Source organism: Lepidochelys olivacea, assembly GCF_965140295.1.
Source record: "Lepidochelys olivacea isolate rLepOli2 genome assembly, chromosome: 3".
NCBI lineage: Eukaryota > Metazoa > Chordata > Testudines > Cheloniidae > Lepidochelys > Lepidochelys olivacea.
In genome coordinates, this window is record NC_140413.1 from 101,296,277 (window position 1) to 101,314,936 (window position 18,660).

The 18,660-nt window shown below is 42.4% G+C and overlaps 1 long non-coding RNA gene across 1 annotated transcript; it reads right to left on the reverse strand.

The window, feature by feature from the left end:
• Positions 1-1,953: 1,953 nt before the first annotated feature.
• On the reverse strand, positions 1,954-3,506 carry LOC311518499. Its single transcript, XR_014710998.1, has 3 exons — positions 3,255-3,506; positions 3,071-3,140; positions 1,954-2,227 (listed from the first exon to the last, which is right to left on the reverse strand). It is a non-coding gene; the product is annotated as an uncharacterized lncRNA (long non-coding RNA).
• Positions 3,507-18,660: the final 15,154 nt, after the last annotated feature.

An 18,660-nucleotide genomic window follows, 5' to 3' on the forward strand; every position in this document is an offset into this window, starting at 1 on the left:
AGCCTATAAGTCCACTTAGTCATACTTCAGCCAATCACTCAGACAAACAAGTTTGGTTACAATTTGCACGAGATGCTGCTGCCTGCTTTTTGTTTACAATGTCACCGGAAAGTGAGAACAGGTGTTCACATGGCACTTTTGTAGCTGGCATCGCAAGATATTTACATGCCAGGTACGCTAAAGATTCATATGTCCCTTCATGCTTCAACCACCATTCCAGAGGACATGCATCCATGCTAATAAGGACTTCGGCTCGCTAACAATCCAAAGCAGTGCAGACTGACGCATGTTCATTTTCATCATCTGAGTCAAAAGACACCAGCAGAAGGTTGATTTTCTTTTTTGGTGGTTCAGGTTCTGTAATTTCCATGTTGCTCTTTTAAGACTTTTGAAAGCATGCTCCACACCTTGTCCCCCTCACATTTTGGAAGGCACTTCAGATTCTTAAACCTTGGGTCCAGTGCTGTAGCTATTTTTAGAAATCTCACATTGGTACCTTCTTTGCATTTTGTCAAATCTGCTGTGAAAGTGTTCTTAAAACAAACATGTGCTGGGTTATCACCTGAGACTGCTAGAACATGAAATATATGGCAGAATGTGGGTAAAACAGAACAGGGGACATACAATTCCCCACCTAAGAGTTCAGTCACAAATTTAATTAACACTTTTTTTAATAAGCATCATCATCATGGAAGCATGTCCTCTGGAATAATGGCCAAAGCATGAAGGGGCATACGAATATTTAGTATATCTACCATGTAAATACCTTGCACCGCTGGCTACAAAAGTGTCATGTGAACACCTTTTCTCACTTGCAGGTGACATTGTAAATAATAAGCAGGCAGCATTATGTCCCATAAATGTAAACAAACTTGTTTGTCTGAGTGATTGGCTGAAGTAGGACTGAGTGGACTTGTAGGCTCTAAAGTTTTCCATTGTTTTGTTTTTGAGTGCAGTTATGAAACAAACTACAACAAAAATAATAATAAAAAAATCTACATTTGTAAGTTACACTTTCACGATAAAGAGATTGCACTACATTATTTGTATGAGGTAACTGAAAAATATTATTTCTTTTGTTTATCATTTTTACAGTGCAAATATCTGTAATCAAAAGTAATATAAAGTGAGCACTGTATACTTTGTATATTGTGTTGTAATAGAAATATATTTGAAAATGTAGAAAAAAATTGGTATTCTATTGTTTAATAGTGCAATTAATCATGACTAATTTTTTAAACCACGATTAATTTTTTATTTAATTGCATGAGTTAATGGATTAATTGACAGCCCTAAGTTTTACCATTCGGGAGTAAATATAAAATCTTATCTGGTGCTGATAATGTTTTAAAAATATCCTGTGCTACATTATAAGTAAACATCCAGTGCTGATTGCAATATCCTGGAGTTATTGCAATTCCTAAAGGTGTTTTCACAGCTAGCTAGATTTGAAAATGGGACACCATTTGAGTTTGTGGTATAGGAAACAATTAGCTGCTTCAGACAAAGATCCTGCTCTTCTACACCCATAAAAACACAGTACTGGGATTTTTATCTGGGTGACCTGTTTAAAAAAAAATCTTATTTATTCAAATGCTATTTAAATGCATACCTTTCATTCTATGTTCGCTACTTAAACAAAAAGACTTAGTTGTGTCCTTACTGCACAACTCCAGAATGTATTAATAGGGGAAAGGGTGTTTATTCTAAGGTTACATGTAACTTATATAGTTAAAATCAGAAAGCACAGGAAAATTAAAAAGTTTGGGAATACTGAAAAGTGGAAGAGAGAGAGGATACATGATCCCTTAAAGTCCTAAAAAGGTAAAACTGTGTGACACTGTGCCCATTCTGCTCATTCAGGGTATTAAACCACTTTCACAGGAAAGTGGCAAAAGAAAATAATGTCCCAGAGGAGGAGCAAATAAAAGAGAGGAAGTTTATTATCCAGAAATTAAGGGTGAAGCATGCAAAGATTTATAGCAATAAAATGAACACAAATTAGCAGTACCATTTAATAACTAGTTACACAAGCAAGTAGAGTTGCAATTTTAAGGAAAAGATTCACATTCTCTTCTCTACCCTGGAAATGGAGAAGAGGTTTTCCTTCTCAATGGTCTCAAATTCTTCCTGTTTCCCAGTATACATGAGCCATCAACTCAAGATTCATGCTTTGAAAATAGCAACTGCTTTGGTGCTATATTTCTCCACCTGCCTCAAGAGATCTCTGTATCAAAAAGAGGCAAAATGGAAATCAGTTTATTTTCCGTTTGTAAAAATGGACAGTACTGAGTGCCAGCAATTAGCCTCCCACCACTGCTCTGTTCTGAGTGTTGGGATTCCCTCCAAGACCTCTTTACACTCAGCTTCCCAAGAACTCAGTTCAGTTCCAGACTATGTCACTGAGGTATCTTTATTCGGCAAATAGCAATGCTATGCTGAGTTGATCAGACTCAAATGCAGGGGGTGAATGCAGGGTACATCACAGATCCAAAGTAAAATAGAAACCCTCTCCTTTTATACACATTTACATCTCATTGCATCATACATTTTTGAAATGGCTTGGTTACAGTGTAGGACCCAGTCCTTGTACTGCATGCTCTGTTCACTCTCAGCCTACTCTTAACCTCATCTCTACATTCCTAACTTAACTTGTCTATTGTTATCTTGGTCATAGTAACCAGTTTCATGGGTGTTCTCTTTATTTTAGCTGCTCAGACATTCTGTCTTTTTAGCCCAGTGACCTATTTACTTAACTTTGTTAGACCAAAGTCCTGTTTGCAGCCTGGTGATTCATTTACCTCCCTAATCCTATCTTCCAAAGAAGGAAGCCTCCCCTCACATCCATGTGTTTAATTGCTCATGTCAGGACAGGCCTACCTACACTTAAATGTGATATTTTCAACAGGGGATAAGTGATTTAGCCACAAATCTACCATTGAAATTAATGGAGATTGGGAGGCCTGGATCTTCTAGAGTTGTTGAATATTAGAACCACACCTGAAAATGATTACAGGGAGGACTGTTAAGGTACTGCTTCCCCTACAACTAGATAAATAAACCAGCTTACCTTGTCTCTGTCACAGGGAGGAGAGTGATCCTCCAATCCACCTTGCTCCCAGAAATTCAATTTTGTGATCCTAAAGGCAGAACCAGGAAAAATCAAGGTGGGTTTGTTTAACGGGGTCCTTGCAGAGCCCTCCTGGCTCCCGCTGGCTGAGAAAGTCACACAGAGACCTTGGTGCAGTGCTCACCTGTGTTTTTATTTACAGGTTGTGTTCCCACCACCTTTCCACCATACTGGTAGTCCCCTACTTACAGTCCACCAGCAGGAGAGAGGGAGCAAGCTATCACTCCCTGCTTCCCCCACTACCTTTCCTCTCATACAGCTTCCCTCTTTCTAGCTCATCTCCTGGCTTCCTTCCCCTCGGGCTTTTATCCAGCCCAAGCCTGATGAGGCAGCAGCTGTTCCAGCTTTCCCAATCAGGGCCAGGTGACCTACCTCGCTCCAATTCACCTCCCTTAATTGGAGCTGGAGTGACAGAGGGTTGGCTAAGCAATTTTCTGCTTAGCACCATCACAGTTTGTAATAAGGGCAACTGTGTTTCCCTGGGACCACTTCCTCACCGTCAGTGACAACCATCGCTGTTAAAGCAAAAAACACTTTCTACTTTATATTTAATAGATGATTGCTGCTGTTGACAGCAGCTTATTGAAGGTCAGGTCCAATGTAATTAAATTGTAGATATTTTTAAAAGGCTTGTTATATTTTACCAGCTCTCTGTTCAGGTTTTTGTTCTCTAAAAAAATAATATTTAAAAAGAGCAATACAAAGGTGTACTTGATCAAATTGCCTCCTCATAGACTCATAGACATTAAGGTCAAAAGGGACCATTATGATCATCTAGTCTGACCTCTTGCACAATGCAGGCCACAGAATCTCACCCACCCACTCCTGCAATAAACCTCTCACCTATGTCTGAGCTATTGAAGTCCTCAAATCATGGTTTAAAGACTTCAAGGTGCAGAGAATCCTCCAGCAAGTGACCTGTGCCCCATGCTACAGAGGAAGGCAAAAAACCCCCAGGGCCTCTTCCAATCTGCCCTGGAGGAAAATTCCTTCCCAACCCCAAATACGGCGATTAGCTGAAACCCTGAGCATGTGGGCAAGATTCAACAGCCAGATACCCAGGAAAGAATTCTCTGTAGTAACTCAGATCCCACCCCATCTAACGTCCCATCACAGGCCATTGGGCCTATTTACCATGAATAGTTAAAGATCAATTAATTGCCAAAATCATGTTATTCCATCATACCATCTCCTCCATAAACTTATGGAACTTAATCTTGAAGCCAGATAGGTCTTTTGCCCCCACTGCTTCCCTTAGAAGGCTATTCCAGAACTTCGCTCCTCTGATGGTTAGAAACCTTCATCTAATTTCAAGTCTAAACTTCCCGATGGCCAGTTTATATCCATTTGTTCTTGTGTCCACACTGGTACTGAGCTTAAATAATTCCTCTCCCTCTCCGGTATTTATCCGTCTGATATATTTATAGAGAGCAATCATATCTCCCCTCAACCTTCTTTTGGTTAGGCTAAACAAGCCAAGTTCCTTGAGTTTCCTTTCATAAGACAGGTTTTCCATTCTTCGGATCACCCTAGTAGCCCTTCTCTGTACCTGTTCCAGTTTGAATTCATCCTTCTTAAACATGGGAGACCAGAAGTGCACACAATATTCCAGGTGAGGTCTCACCAGTGCCTTGTATAACGGTACTAACACCTCCTTATTTCTACTGGAAATACCTCGCCTGGTGCATCCCAAGACCGCATTAGCTTTTTTCAGGGCCAAATCACATTGGCGGCTCGTAGTCATCCTGTGGTCAACCAATACTCCAAGGTCCTTCTCCCCCTCCATTACTTCTAATTGATGCGTCCCCAGCTTATAACTAAAACTCTTGTTATTAATCCCTAAATGCATGACCTTACACTTCTCACTATTAAATTTCATCCTATTACTATTACTCCAGTTTACAAGGTCATCCAGATCCTCCTGTATGGTATCCCAGTCCTTCTTTAAATTGGCAATACCTCCCAGCTTTGTATCATCTGCAAACTTTATTAGCACACACCCAGTTTTTGTGCTGAGGTCAGTAATAAAAAGATTAAATAAGATTGGTACCAAAACCGATCCCTGAGGAACTCCACTGGTAACCTCCCTCCAGTCTGACAGTTCACCTTTCAGTATGACCCGCTGTAGTCTCCCAGTCAGAGAACACTTCAATCTCTCTGACCACTCGATTACAGACCTAAAAGTCACAATACTACAACAAAAAAACTTCAGAAACAGACTCCAACGAGAGACCCCTGAATTGGAATTAATTTGCAAACTGGACACCATTACATTAGGCTTGAATAAAGACTGGGAGTGGATGTGTCATTACATAAAGTAAAACTATTTCCCCATGTTTATTACCCCCCCTCCCCCACTGTTCCTCACACAATCTTGTCAATTGCTGGAAATGGTCCACCTTGATTATCACTATAAAAGTTTTTTTTCTCCTGCTGATAATAGCTCACCTTAACTGATTAATCTTGTTATAGTTGGTATGGCAAACCCATTTTTTCATGTTCTCTGTGTATATATATATACACACACATATATATAATCTTCCTACTGTATTTTTCACTGCATGCATCTGATAAAGTTGGTTTTAGCCCACGAAAGCTTATGCTCAAATAAATGTGCTAGTCTGTAAGGTGCCACAAGTACTCCTCATTCTTTCTAATGAAGTAGTGAATGTGAGGCTTGTGGTGGATTAATGTAAGTCTGCTTGCATCTGTATCAATCTACAAGCACCATTTTGTTTTTGTAAGCAGTATTTTGATAGTAAAACTGTTCTGTGCCTTCACTGTCATCTTTTTTCAGAGTAACAGCCATGTTAGTCTATATTCGCAAAAAGAAAAGGAGGACTTGTGGCACCTTAGAGACTAACCAATTGATTTGAGCATGAGCTTTCGTGAGCTACAGCTCACTTCATCGGATGCATCCGATGAAGTGAGCTGTAGCTCACGAAAGCTCATGCTCAAATCAATTGGTTAGTCTCTAAGGTGCCACAAGTCCTCCTTTTCTTTTTGTCATCTTTTTGCCTCCTTCATGCACGTGATTCCAAGAGATGATATCAGAGGGTGTACAATGCAGAGCAATCAGGAACTGTTAACTTGGATGGTCTTCCATTCAAATGGAAGCACCTAGGGTAATGAGTTGACTTCTGCCTGAGGAAACAGCTCAACTCAGGTAGGCTTGTAACCAAGCAATGGATCACCTAATTAAGACAATGAGGATATGTCTACACTAGAAACACCTCAGTGGCACAGCTGCAGTGATGGATGGGGTGCTTCCATCACTGTAGTAAATCCACCCATCCCGGGGCTGCGGAGGTGCCGCCGTGTGCTTTCCCTCCCGGTGCTTCGGGGCTGGGGAGGCTGCGGTGGCACCAAGCGTTCTCCCTCCCAGCACTGTTGGGGCCACACTCTCCCTTGGGTGGAAGGGGCAGGGCTGGGAGTAGCCTCCCCCAACCAGCAGTTCATCGGCTGCCCATGCGGCCGGAGCCAATTGCACTGGCCCACAGTGCCCCCCAGAGTGCAGGGCCCCAAGCAGTCACCCAGATTTGTCATCCCCTAGGGATGGCTCTGCATGTAGGTGAGGTGAAAGAATGGCACCCAAAATGAGTGTCATTTTTTTGCACAATTCCAGAAACACTGCAACACGACTATGACTACTGTTTTTACTGTTTCAGTTAATTTAAACACCTTAATGTGGTTTTTATTGGCCAAAGCTCAACAATGTATTGAAAACAACAATGTATTGAAAAATTTGTATTGGTTGTGCATGGGCAAGGATTTATTCTCAAAAATGATGAAGCTGTTTAACATGTGGCAAAAATGGCAAATATCAACACTGTGTAACTTACGAACATGAAATGTTTTCACACCGCATAGTCTTAATTGTCAAAGTATCTCACAAGTGTTTATAATAGTGGTCTGTGTTTTCCGTCGAAGTTTGCTGACTAGATCAATCTCACACTGAAGGTTGTGCACCGCTAGCAGTAGATGGCATCCCCATGGTCTGTACTGCACAATGGGTAGATATGAATGTACTTGAATTCTTAATGTAGTGCTTCCTCAGTTGTAAGCGTCTGTACAGTGTAGCTTCTAGTCTGAGAGGTAGAAGATTTTAATTTGTAATTGCCTATGAATGCAGTAATTGCCTTGGAAATAGAAACGAGCTTTTTAATTCAAGCATAAGCTTTCGTGAGCTACAGCTCACTTCATCGGATGCATTCAGTGGAAAAGGTTTCTTTTCTCTCTTGCCATTAATAGCTCACCTTACCTGATCACTCTCGTTACAGCATGTACGGTAACACCCATTGTTTCATGTTCTCTGTGTATATAAAATCTCCCCACTGTATTTTCCACTGCATGAATCCGATGAAGTGAGCTGTAGCTCATGAAAGCTTATGCTCAAATAAATAAATGTGTTCGTCTCTAAGGTGCCACAAGTCCTCCTTTTCTTTTTGCGAATACAGACTAACATGGCTGCTACTCTGATTCCTGAGCTTGTGTGTGGCAAAGGGAAGGAGAATAATTGTAATCTTTCATCTAGGAAGTCTATAAGTTTGCCTGAAAGGGGATTGTGTAGGAATCCGCCTGATGGGCCAGAGGTGATTCTGGATGTAAGTGAGACCCAGAAAGAGTCTGTTGTTGTTCAGGAAAGTGTTCCTTTAGAGCAAGCCCTAGGTGAAGAGGGTAAAGGCAGAATTACTGCTTAGAAAAGCTCCTGGGGAAAGGAATCGTCATGGTAGTCTTTGCAAGCAGTTTACTGCAACTGAAGAGTGTGAAAGTGATTTAATCAAGAAAGTTTCAGTTCCTAACAGCCAGAAATTTTCTGTTGTGAATGGATCCACTGACTTTCCTTTTGAAAGATCCAGTGTGGATAGCTTTCAGAAGGTCTCATATGGAGTGAAAGCTGTTAAGAAAGTTGAACAGTCCTATAACCAAGTGGCTGTGTTTGGCCAGCTTGTTGAGGAGACAAGGTTGTTGAGAGAAGAATGTCTCCATGCTGATTCTGTAAGTCAACAGTCTGTGTCTCAGGTTCAGAGGGAAGACTGGGTAGCTGAGTCTGCAGAACAGAACAGTTGTGTAGTTAATCTCTCGACAATGCAGGGGATGGCAGGTATACGCTCATCTCTAGGTACTTCGGATATGACTTGTAGTCTCTCAGTGAGCTTAACATATAATTCCATGTGGAAGCAGAGGTTGGTAAGGGAAGGACAACAGAACTTTGAGTCTAGCTTGTTAGTGAAAATCAGGATGGTAAATACCTTACAGGGTAATCAGATTCGAAACATAGAGAATCCCTCTAGGCAAAACCTTAAGTTACAAAAAGACACACAGACAGGAATATTCATTCTATTCAGCACAACTTAATTTCTCAGACCTAGCAAGTTAAGAGCATGTTGGATCCAGCGTGTCAATCCAAGTACAGTCTGTCAAGTTCATTGTCCACCAGAACAATCAGCAAAGGTTGTAGCAAGGCTAATAGCCACATTTATGTGCAGGAAACTCTCCTGTCATGATTCTCTGTGGGGTACTCCTTTTGAAGCTATTGGGAGTTCTGCATAAAAATCCATGGCAATAAATAGCTCCTGTTCTTACACAGAGAACTTGGTACATGTGTTCAATGTGGCTGTGTTGATGTATAAACAACCTTAATTTTTGGAATTTCTTCCACTCAAAATGTTTAGTTTGCTAAAAGAAACAATGGAGAAGCGCAGTGTCATAAACAGATCCCAGATGTGTATATTATTTTTAATTAAGGGTTACCCCAAAATTGCATCATGCAGTTCAGATGAACCAGATGAACTTTCTACATGGATGGCAGTTTTCATAAACAAAGGCCTGTGTCCACAGATAAGAGCTCCTCCAGCTTCTTTAGCTGTAAAGTAAAACATCATTGAACGCCTTCATCTCTCTCTCTATAAATCCCATTGTTTTCAGTCATCATTGGAACTAAATTTGACTTCTATACCCTTTAATTCTATGTTACCAGAGGGAAAAACATGCCGTTTGTATCTCTTGGACTTGAGGGTAACTACAAATTACTGGGTATGGGAAGAAGCTGGCAGGAGAATAGCTGAGAGGAAATATTTCGAAAAGGATATTCCTACGGTCTTACAGAATCCTATCACACAAGCCAACACAATGAAATGTCCATCACCCCAGCTGCTAGGGCGAGTTTCAATTACAAAAGAAATGGGAAAGGCCTTCCAGTTGTTTTCAGGAAAAGAGTTGGCAGATTTGTGTCTAGCTATGAAAACTGCAGCCGCAAATAGAGTTTCCAAAACTTGGAAAACATCAGCCTTTTTATTTAACTAAATGGTTTTCGAGAATGCACAGCATGCTTGAAAAATAACAGTTGCTTTAAACTTCTCCTTGCTCAGTGACAGAAAGGCAAGATGGCTCTTCTGTATCTGGCGTCAGTGCAATTAAACGACAGCAACAGAAGCCAAAGAGCATAGCTTACAGCACTCTTTCCCTAATTAAAAAGTTTCACCCACATCCTCCCCATCCCAGGGTACTGTGCCCCTCTAAAACTCATGCTGACTAACAGCTCAGCATGCCCTGCCAATGCTACTTAAGCTTTATCTCTGTACTGTATCACAGCCCGGGGAAAGAGCAGTAAATGGCAGTGTGTGAACATGGAATAACACAGACCTTTCAAACTCTCATTCCATGACACTTTTTAAAAGCCCATTGCAGAGCTTGTCAAAGATGCTGGGTACACAGCATTGTCAAACCCTCTTTCCACAGAAGAAGCAGTCTTGCCTTACCTCCTTCAGTAATAAAAAGAATAGTAGTTTATGTGGAACATGACAGTTATATGAGCAGCACCGGACACTGGACTGGTCTACATCCAGTTTTTGTACCAATATATGTTTAGAAACTGATATACTTCTAGCAGTGCCACCTCTAGTGTGGACGTAGTAAATGTGTTTATTTTGGTAAAGACTTAGATTTCTAAACTGATACCGTTAAATTGGTACAAAAACTGGGTGTAGACCAGCTTGTTGTCTCAAGTTTAAAATTGCTCATACCACCATCCCTGCTGCCACCAATTTTGTGGATGTCTTTCATTTTTTTCTTCCAACCAGATCTGATGCATTAACTATCTATATGTATTATCTATATCTATATAATTAACCTAATGTATTCATAAGATGAAGGCTAGCAGATTTAAGCAGAGTCAGGATGAGCTCTACCCTGACATCTGGTGGTGAGTTGTGGCAGGTAGTGGAAAAGAACTTCAGGGGCTGATCTCATTTGCATAGGCACACCCACCCTGCCTAGATGATCACTTTGGCTGCTGTAGGAGCCCCAGTTTCTCTGTTATTGGGGCAGGAAGAATAAACTGTTATTATCCTGATTACGTGAATCAAGGATAGTGGAACTGTACTTGGCCTTTTGTTATGATGGAGGGACTCGCCATCGACTAAACAGCACTCTCTAGGCAAGAGTCATGGGTTCCAAAACCCAGTAAATTTGAGAGAGACTGGAGACAGGTATTAGTGTTTGGTGGTATGGCCTGAAATGCCAATTGTACTCTTCCCCTTCTTCTATTCACTGTAGAGTATCAGAGCTAATTTTGATTCAATTAGGAGTCTAGTTACAGACTGCTGAGCTGAATTCACTTTGGGCTAATGGTGTACTAGCATTGAGGCTCCCCTACTACAAGCTGAAATTGCTAAAGAGCTAAAATTACTAAGAGCTGAAGTCACTGAGCACTGTGTTAAGTGGTGGGGGGGCTGAAGATATATTGTGGGACAGCTGGTGGACTGGAGCAGTTCATGGGATGGCTGGAGCAGTTCATGGGATGGCTAGTAGAGCAGAGTGGAGTGGCTGGCGGAGCAGAGCCCCATGGAGAGGTGGGGCAATTGGCTTTGGACCAAGTAAGGATACCGAATGGCTAGGCAGCAGTTCTGCAGAAAAGGACCTAGGGGTGACAGTGGACGAGAAGCTGGATATGAGTCAGCAGTGTGCCCTTGTTGCCAAGAAGGCCAATGGCATTTTGGGATGTATAAGTAGGGGCATAGCGAGCAGATCGAGGGACGTGATCGTTCCCCTCTATTCGACATTGGTGAGGCCTCATCTGGAGTACTGTGTCCAGTTTTGGGCTCCACACTACAAGAAGGATGTGGATAAATTGGAGAGAGTCCAGCGAAGGGCAACAAAAATGATTAGGGGACTGGAACACATGAGTTATGAGGAGAGGCTGAGGGAGCTGGGATTGTTTAGCCTGCAGAAGAGAAGAATGAGGTGGGATTTGATAGCTGCTTTCAACTACCTGAAAGGGGGTTCCAAAGAGGATGGCTCTAGGCTGTTCTCAATGGTAGCAGATGACAGAACGAGGAGTAATGGTCTCAAGTTGCAGTGGGGGAGGTTTAGATTGGATATTAGGAAAAACTTTTTCACTAAGAGGGTGGTGAAACACTGGAATGCGTTACCTAGGGAGGTGGTAGAATCTCCTTCCTTAGAGGTTTTTAAGGTCAGGCTTGACAAAGCCCTGGCTGGGTTGATTTAACTGGGAATTGGTCCTGCTTTGAGCAGGGGGTTGGACTAGATGACCTTCTGGGGTCCCTTCCAACCCTGATATTCTATGATTCTATGATTCCCTTAAACCCCGCCCCCCCCATTTCCACCCAGGCTGGGAGGTAAAACTCTGCAGATAAACTTTCGAACTCTGGGGTTGCACTGACTAGGGACAGAGACTTTTGGGTTGCTGGACTCAAGAGCCAAAGGAAATGGCCCAATTTGCTTGGGTGGGTTTTTGCTCATGGGTTGTGTTATGAATCCTGTTGGTGGTATTTCCCCAACATAATACCGCATTGTTTCTCTCTGTTATTAAAAGTCTTTTGCTACACTCAGACTCTGTGCTTGTGAGAGAGGAAGTATTGCCTCTGAGAGGGGGTAGTTAGTATATATTTGTCCCAGGTCACTGGGTGGGGGCTTGAGCCAGTTTTGCATTGTGTTATTGGAATGGAGCCCCTAGATACTGAACCCGGCCCTTGTTGCTGCCAACTCTGACGGGCAGAAGGATTAAACGCAATCCACTTTTATTTACAAGTTAAGTTAAGTGGGTTGTGCTAGCCTCCATCTTAATTCATGTTAACAATTTTCTGTCTAAATACTGCAGCTGTATCAATGAGCTCAGTACTACAGCCACAAGTGGTTTGTGTCAGACTGCTTAATATAAAACTCAGTACAAAGACCAGATGACTTCTACCAAAGGAAAAGGATGATTTCCAAGGGTCTGGTAATAACTTGTTTTTGCTGGCAAAACAGCTTATACAATAGTTAATGTCTTTGTTGTAGAGATGTGTGTCATAAATTTTCTTTGACATGTTGGTGGGATCCAACATACCAGTACGTAGGATCTTGGACAGAGAACGCATTGGATTGTGGTGCTGGAAGACATTTAGATTATACATTCCAAACAAAACTAGAATTACTGGAACTTCAAGGATCAGAAATCAAGCCCTCAAAAATTAGGAAATACCAACCTTTAAGACAGTTTACAGCAGGGGTTCTCACAACAAAATTTTTGGTGGCCTCAGAATGCAGCCACCAACTCTTGCTGGTGGCCGCACTGACACTTTCCCCTAAAATACTTAATTAAGTTTAGGAAAAACAAATAAATATGCATGTATAAACATCCAGATCATTGCAATTTATTTATGTAGGGGTTTTTTTTTTTTTTTTTGCAGACTCCATAATAAAAATAATGCTGTCAAAAGTGATATTTGTACATTTAATATCATTTTTCACAGCAAGTCCTGGCAAATTAAGACCTGGATTGAGGGGGGGTGTGAAGCAGCAGAGGCCAGGGGCAATGGCTGGCAGGGAGCCGCCCCCGCGTGGTCGGAGATGTGGGTTAGCGCCTCGGGGTGGAGGTTGGCGTCCTAGGCCAGCACCCACTGGAGCCCAGGGTCAGTGCCTGCAGTTGTGTGGCCAGGGCCAGGGATCGGCACCCACTGCCATGCAGCTGCGGGTTAGAACCCGGAGCCAACACCTGCTGCTGTGCCACCGGGACTGGGAGTCGGGACCCAGGGTCGGTGCTTGGGGTCTGCATCGGCAGCTGCACAGCTGGAGCTAGGAGTCAGTGTCCTGGGCCAGCACCCACCAGAGCCTGCTCCTGTGTGACCGGAGGTTGGTGTCCAGGGCCAGCACCCAGAGCCAGGGCTAGGGGGCAGCCTCCAGAGCCAGCTCCCGCGGGAGCCCAAGGCCAGGACTGGGGATGTGCACCTGGGGCCGGTAGGCACTGGAGCTCAGTGTCTGCGCCTGGGGCTGGCACTCTAGGTCAGTGACTAGGGCTGGGGGTTGAAGCACATGGACAGGGGTCAGCACCTGGGGCCAGAGGCTGCCAGCGGGACTGGAGATCAGCACCACATGGCCAGAACTGGGGATTGGAGCCTGCTGCCACACGGCCATGGGTTAGAGTCTGAAGCCCCCTGAGCCCTAGTCTGCAGCCAGGCTACCTAAGTCCTCACCGCCTAGGGTGACCAGATTTCCCGATTTTTATAGGGACAGTCCCGATTTTTGGGTCTTTTTCTTATATGGGCTCCTATTACCCCCCACCCCCGTCCTAATTTTTCACACTTGCTGTCTGGTCACCCTACTGCCACCCAACCACCCAAGGCTGAAGTCCGAGCCTCACTAAGCCCCCGCCACTCCCCCGGTACAGAACTCACCTTGCTACTTCAGTGTTGTGCCCCACCTGTCTCCGGAGACATGTTTTGCTGCCCCCACCCATCACCGCCCAAGATGCTGCTCTGGCGGCAGGGAAATCCCTTGGTGGCCACATTCGGCCACGGTGATCGCATTTGAGAAACAGTGGCTTAGAGACTATTCACTTTGCTATATTGTACAGCCTATATATTCTATGATAGTTTATATTGGTAATAAAATACATTTAGCTTCACATTTCATGAGAAAAAGAGGAATAACAAAATACTACATGTGTTTGATGTGGCTGTGTTAATGATGTATAAACAATTTTTGGAATTTCCTGCACTCAGAATGTTTAGTTTGCTAAAAGAAACAATGGAGAAGTGTAGTGTCATACATAGATCCCAGATTTGTATTGTTAGGATATAGATATTCAGGCCTGTCTGCAAAGGCCTGTACTCTAAGAATTTAGGTGTATTCTTATCACTTGGCTAGTGATAGAGGTATAAAAGAAAGAATCAAGATCACTGTCTGCTGGTGTAAGGGCCTTCTCTTACTGTGACAGTCTGAGGCCCTGTTCTTAGGCTAAGGCCTTTGGCTAAGCAGCAGAGGCAGCCATAAGCTGGGAAGCGAACGGTCACATCCTCACATTCCAAACTAGTCACATTGAAATAAGGTGCTATTGGGCTGTTAGGCACTATCAGGACAGGATTGTATTCCTATCACCTCCAGAGAAAGGGAAGTGCCTAGAAAATGTAAAAGGAAATTTAGTTTGATAGCATCCTGTCTGGCAAGAACTCACTTATCAATAGCTGGGATGTGAAATCCTCACTTCTGTATTGTTTTGTCATTATAGTTCCCACTTTGCTGTTGTTTGTCTGTATAATCTCTGTCTGGTTCTGTGATTGTTCCTGTCTGCTGTATAATTAATTTTGCTGGGTGTAAACTAATTGAGGTGGTGGGATATAATTGGTTACATAATCATGTTACAATATGTTAGGATTGGTTAGTTAAATTTCAGGAAAATGATTGGTTAAGGTATAGCTAAGCAGAACTCAAGTTTTACTATATAATCTGTAGTCAATGAGGAAGTGACGGGGTGTGGGTGGGGGTGGGCATGTGGGTGTGTGAGATGGGAACAGGGAATGGGGGTAAGAAAATTGGAATCATGTTTTGCTAAAGGGGGAGATGGGAACAGGGAATGGGGGTAAGAAAATTGGAATCATGTTTTGCTAAAGGGGGAAATGGGAACAGGGAATGGGAGTAAGGAAGTTGGAATCATGTTTGGCTAAGGGCAGGAATGGGAACAGGGACACAGGTGTAAGGCTTTGTGGTGTCAGAGCTGGGAAGGAGGATACTAAGGAAGGAAACTGGAATCATGCTTGCTGGAAGTTCACCCCAATAAACATCGAATTGTTTGCACCTTTGGACTTCGGGTATTGTTGCTCTCTGTTCATGCGAGAAGGACCAGGGAAGTAAGTGGGTGAAGGAATAAGCCCCCTAACATGTATATTATTGTTAATTAAGGGTTACCCCAAAATTAATATTTGTAGAAGAGCAAAAAGTAAGGGCATCAGGCACCAGAAATATGGAATCTAACAGAGAAATTCTTGAGTCTTGCTGACGGGTGGATGATATATGCCAAACTAACAGACAGTTAACTACTGATAACGCACCTCAGAAAGGGAGTTCCCTTTCTTCCAATTTGCTTTGAATGAGGGAATTGAAATAGCAACAATATTAATTACTAAGTACATCATATAAAATTGCATGATATAGTAATCACTGGTAATTGACAAAAGCAGCTATTTCACTTCCAAAGCAAATACGTTAATATGGGACAACATGCCAGATAATTGGAAAAAAGGACTTTTGTGGGTGGATGCCAGGTAGTTTAACCCCAAAAAGTTATTCTGAAAAAACTACCCCTTGTAGACAAGGCCTAATAGGGTGTCCTGCTAGGAGAAGAAAGGGATTCTCTCGATATTTCCTTTTAGGAAAGAGTGAGAAAGCTAAGCAGTAAGAATGTTGGTATTCCAAGGTGCTTGTGTTTATGGTATGTTAAATGAAATACATCTACCCTGGAAAAGGGAAGGTCACAGGGATGGGCTGGTCCTTTAAGGGTTCGGGGCTCTTTGATGGTTGGGTCAAGTGACCAAGAATCATGTGATGGTAGCCCAAGGGCGGTCCTTCATAGAGAACTTGCTCCCTCAAAGAGGAAGAGACAGATAAGGGCTAGGAAAGGCCTCTCTAGAGGGTCCCAGAATCCGGCGGACAGAGCTCGACGGTTTAGAAAGATCAGAGGCACTGAGAGCTGGGGCCCTCATACATGAATAACTGATGAGAGATCCCTAAAGGGGATCCAGAAGGAAACCAGATTCAGAGAGGACTGGGGAAGAAGACTTCCATGCCTGCCACAGGGAAAGGCCCAGTTGAAGCTACCTGCAGTGAGAAGCAGGTGCAAAAATACTTAAGAGGGCATTAGGAGCCTCTGAGGGGCATGATGGATTGCTGAGTCTGGAGAAGAAGGCTGTTGAGTTCTGGCTTTGAGTTAAGCTGATTTTTATGTTAAGAAACTTTCTCCCAGAAAGGAAAGAAGCAGTTGTGATAGTTTGTTTCCCTGAGGAGGGAGGGAAACTCAGGTGGCAGGGAAGACTTTGTTATTGGCAGTAATAAAGGGGTTCTGAGGCCAGAAAAAGGGACATGGATATAGATTTAAATGGTGAAAAAGGCTTGGCTGTCTGTCTGACTACTGGTTGCAGAAAGATTGCTTGGTAGCGCGTACCAGGATCCTATCATCAGTGGCCTAAGAAGATTATACGTTGCTATATTATGAACCCCTAAACATGTTGAAAACAAAGCAGATACTTACAAAGAAATGGCAAGAGAATTAGCTGTTTGTGAAAGAGGTACCTGAAAAGTACTGACTATGAAACTGCAACTTAGAAGATAAACTAGTAGAGGCAAGAACAACACCCCAGTGTTGAGTTACACTCTGGACAGAACAATGGAAGATATCTTGTTAAGACAAGATGTTCAACAGCTGAAGTGCATGGTCTAAGACAAGCTGGCTCCTCCAGAAGATTTTTGCAAACTACATGGCCCAATCTTGCACAGGCAGCTCATAGAATTTTCCAGGAACAAAAGCAGCAGTAAATAGCTTGCTTTCTTTTTGGATAAGATCCATGAACTAAAACTAGCATTCTGGTAGAGTCTCTACAGATTTTTGTAAGAAATATGGCTTTTTGCTTTGATTGACGTTTAGTTTTTTTTAATAGGAATAGTTCAATGGATGGCCCCTCGGGAACCAGATATAAAGGCCAGTTTTGTTCATAACTTTTTCCTGAAAGCCAAAGAAACCTTGATGGGAGAAGTCCGAAGTTTTAAGCTGGCCACCTGAGGAGAGCTCTTGCAGATACCTATCTTGGATAGGCGCCTTTAAATGTCTGTCTCTTTTTCAACTTGTTTAGAGTGCCACCCAGCACAACTGAAAAAAGACTGTAATTGCAGTCACATGCTTCATGCATCTTTGTACTACTAACTCCTGCAGTGAGCTGAACTGTGAAATGAATAAAATCTGATGAATTACTGACTTTCTCCTCAAGTTAATTACTTTCTGGAAGTGGGTACTGAACTGATAATGAAATGCATGTGCATATGTCCTGGTGTCATAGACTTTGGGTAAAATCCTGGTTCCACTGAGGTCAATGAGAGTTTTGTCTTTGATTTAGCTAGGGCCAGGATTTCACCCTTTGTATCTAGATTTCTCTAACAAGTTGCAGTTTAGATATTGAAAAGTAACTTTAAACTAAGAAAGTAATTCTTTGTTGAGCACGGTACACTTATTTACCATAATTAACTTGCAAAGGAATATGAAAACCCTTTATGGGTGTATGCGTAAAGAAAGTGAAAATAAGAACCTAATTCTCTCTTACACAAAGGCCCTTTACACTGCTCTGACATTCACTTTAAGGCCCTTCTCCACTGCCGAAGTGGTGTAAAACAACTTTAGTGTAAGTGAGAATTGGGATCTAGCAGCTTAAGAGAATTCTTGAGAGTTGCACTCAGTCTTTAGGCTTCATCATAAGGGTTTGGAGTTGGCTCTAAATAGTTAAGTATTCTCTAAGTCCTTGGGACAGTATAACATTTATGTGAAACTTTAAAATGTCGTCACTATAAATCTATAGTAGGAAAGGTGACCTCAGTGAATTGGCTTGTGAGTAATTAATCAAAATTGTTCGAACATTTAGCCTGTGAATTAATGTTCACTCTTTGCATCCGATGAAGTGAGCTGTAGCTCATGAAAGCTCATACTCAAATAAATTGGTTAGTCTCTAAGGTGCCACAAGTACTCCTTTTCTTTCATTCCAGAATGGTAGTGAAATAGGAAAGTGGGCGTTTACAGTACTCATGTTATGTTGATCCTCGATAACAGTCCAGATATCATTTGGACCCATGTGTCAAGTTTGTATTCACTCTAGCAACAATCCAGTGCTGTGTTATTTTCACATACCCTATGTCATTAGTTGCTGCTGTTACAGGTAACCAATGAAGCTTTGTAAAACCACTGTTGCTCTGGAGTATTTTTCTTTTGCTAAGCGACTGAGATTCAAAGAACAAAAAAGATGGCATGGGAAACTAGTTAACATTAGCTGGCCAATGTTTATTTTACAGTGTTTGTCGTTATACAGTGGTGTTGTAATAGTGATGGTTTTAGGATATTAGAGAGACAAGGTGGATGGGGTAATATCTTGTATAGGACCAACTTCAGTTGGTGAGAGAAACAAGTGAGTTTACATAGAGCTCTTCTTCAGCTCACCTTGTCTCTCTCACCAGCAGAAGTTGGTGAAATAAAAAATATGACCTCATCCGCCTTG